The sequence below is a fragment of the Eriocheir sinensis genome, unplaced genomic scaffold, assembly GCF_024679095.1.
Source record: "Eriocheir sinensis breed Jianghai 21 unplaced genomic scaffold, ASM2467909v1 Scaffold619, whole genome shotgun sequence".
Classification (NCBI taxonomy): Eukaryota; Metazoa; Arthropoda; class Malacostraca; order Decapoda; family Varunidae; genus Eriocheir; species Eriocheir sinensis.
In genome coordinates this window covers 244,419-247,500 of record NW_026111964.1, presented here as the reverse complement: position 1 = coordinate 247,500, position 3,082 = coordinate 244,419, and the positions used below count along the sequence as shown (strand labels likewise).

At 40.4% G+C, this 3,082-nt stretch overlaps 1 non-coding gene across 1 annotated transcript; it reads left to right on the top strand.

The window, feature by feature from the left end:
* Window positions 1–410: 410 nt before the first annotated feature.
* Trnav-aac (transfer RNA valine (anticodon AAC)) lies at window positions 411–484 on the top strand. Its single transcript has one exon. It is a non-coding gene; the product is annotated as a tRNA-Val (tRNA).
* Window positions 485–3,082: the final 2,598 nt, after the last annotated feature.

Here is a 3,082-nt window from a genome sequence, read left to right as displayed (position 1 = left end):
TTTCCACTTTTCTCCTTCTTTCTTTTCTTCTTTCCTGTTCTGCCCATTTTCACAAGCTTTTTCTCTCTCCCTATTCATCTTTTTCTCATTCATCTGCATCCCTTTTTTCCTTTCTTCCCTCCCTTCCTCCTCGAGCCTCAGTCGTATCCAAACACAATTCCTACCTAATTTTCCTTTGTCCTTTCCTTCTTGTCTTCCTCCCTGCACTTCCCTTTTCACCTTTCTTTCCCCTTTTTATCCATCTCACCCTTTGTCCCCTCAGCAGCGTCCACTTCTTTCATAATTCCCTTTTTTCTCATCCGCCACATAACTCTCTCCCCCCACTATTCTCTTTTTCTTTACTCACTCCTTCCCATTCTTCTGTTTCTCCCTACTCTTCTTTTTACTCTATTTCCTCCTTTTTTGAGGAGGGCTTCGTGGTGCAGTGGCTAGCACACTCGGCTAACAACCGAGAGAGCCCGGGTTCGATTCCCGGGCGGAGTGGAAAAATTTGGGCGGCTTTTCCGATACCCTACGCCCCTGTCCACCCAGCAGTGAATGGGTACCAGGTATTCATCGGGGGTTGTGTCCCGTTTCCTGGGATCTGTTCCCTTCTCCTATAATTCCTTCCCCTTCTGTCTCTCTGCGGCATATGACCACAGATGTTGCGCCGACTAAACCAATCTTTCCAACTTTTCCTCCTTTTTTCTCAGTGTCTCCCCATGTCTTGGTCTTTCCTCTATATTTCCTTCTGACTAGTCTGGGAGATTTCTCTCCACTCGTGATTACTCCGCTCTGTTTAATCATTCATATTCCTCCACCCAGTACCCTCCTCCTTTCTCATCTCTCCTTTCCTCCTTTTCATCAAGCCAGACCTGTGGTGATCCTTTGAGGCCTTAATGAAGCATCCTCACCATTATTATTATTATTATTATTATTATTATTATTATTATTATTATTATTATTATTATTATTATTATTACTCCTATTATTATTATTATCATTATTGTTGTTACTATTACGATGCTTTGTTCCTTGTAGCTTCGTGTTTTCGTATCCACGCCTCCATTCCATGCTTTCTTTGCCCATCACTTTCCGACACCACACACTAAGAAGGGACTGCCTTGGAGTGGATGCCCGGCCTCTGTTTAATCTCCGTCTCAAAATTTTTCCTATTACATGCTCGCGTCCGTTTGGTTTAATCTGCATAATGATACACTTGCCGAGGCCCGGTGCGTCCTGTGTGCTGCTCCGGGCGGAGTGGACCATTAATGTTTTATGTTCAATACTACGTTTTGTTGTGTTATATTAGAGAGGATACCTTTTAAGATTATTTTGCATGTCGACTGAAATTTGTGGTCAATAAACTAAGTAATCAGCCCTAACTGTACTTCTCTGGCTTTTGTGTTTCATCTCCCTGCCTATTTTCAATAATGTCCCTCTGTGTTTACCTATCTTTCTAATTCTCTCTTTCGTCTCTACTTTCTTACGAAAATCTCTACCTCTCTTCCACCTCCAACCTTCCTCTTTTCCTTTTTTCTTCCTCCCTTCTCTGCCTTTCTACGAATATCTCTCGCTCTCCCTCCACCTCTCCCTGTTTCTCTCTCCTTCGTTCCTTTCACCTACTTATACATCTTCCTCTCCTCCTGCCTGCCCACAAGTCCCTCATACACTCTCCTCTTCCTCCCCTCTATGTCTCCCTTCTCCTCTGCGCCTTTCCTCCCACTCTCTCTTTCCAGTCCGCGCCTCGTTTTCTACTCAGTAACATGACGGGGATCTTGATATCTATGGCGTCCACTAAACCATTTGTTGGATTAGTTTTTCCATTGTGTTTTTTATGAATGCTCGTTTTTTTTTTTTTTGTTTGTGTGTGTGTGTTTAATGCTGCTATCTTATTTATCACTGGTGTCAAAAAAAACTATTTAAATTTGTTTTATATATTTTACTTTTTTTCTTGTTTTTTATTATTCGTTCACAAAGATTCTTTGCTAATAACTTACACTTTTTTGTCCGATTCTGTTTTTTTGTCTTCCACTAAACTGTTTTCATTAGTTTTCTCGTTTTCTTTTCAATATTAGTTTTTTCTGAAATAAAGTCGTTGGATTCTGTTTTATCACTTTTGTATCACTGTTTTCTTTTCTTTCTGTGATAAGTTTTGTTTCTACAATGTTCAGTGTTCGGCTGATGCAGGTTGAGGTTTTTACTGTTTTCTTTCAGCTTCTCTATTTTTTCATTGTTGTTCTCTTCCATCAGGTGTCCGGTGAATGCAATTTGAATTCTATAGTGTTTTTCTTCTTCAATTTAACGTTGTCATTGTTTTCCTTTCCGAGCAATTCATTATTTCTTCATTTTAATTATTTGAGGGGCGAAGGTGCGCACAGTTTTTTTTTTCGTTCTTTTTGTTTTACCTTTTTTTCACACATTGCCATGCTACTGCTGTGACATTGCTTTTTTTTTCTTTCTTTGCAAATATTTTTTTTTTCTTTTTGGGGTGGGTGGGTAGGTGAGGGAGGAAGGTGAAGATTTGCATGTGTTTCCTTTTTTTTCTTATGAACTTTCCGTCTTCTACCTCTTTCATCTATAAGTATTATGATATTTATTTCTCTGTTTGCTATTCATCATTTTCTCTATTTTTAGAGCAAAGGTGTGCAAGCGTCTCTCATTTTTTGTCCTCTTTCTCTCATTGCTTTGGCTTTTATATCTCCTAAGTGCTGTATTGTATTTCTTTCTGTGCAGTTTTTTTCTTATTTTCTTTTCTCCGCCCTGAGCCTCGCGAGTCAAGGTTGTAGTTTAGCGAGGCCTGAAACGTTTCCTGCCGTACACAACCCCGCTGGCAGAGAGAGAGAGAGAGAGAGAGAGAGAGAGAGAGAGAGCCAGACAGGCAAATGCAGGTATAGAGACAGACAGACAGACTAACGGACAGAAAGCCAAATAAAGATTGATTCATAGATAGACAGACAGACACACACGCTGACAGACAAACAGAAAAAATCGGGAGAGACATAAATAAGCTTCATATAGACAGACAGACAAACTGGACGAGTTTTTTTTTTTTTACGTTGTTGCCTATTGCGCCGGTAGGCATCTTCCCGGTGGGGCCTGA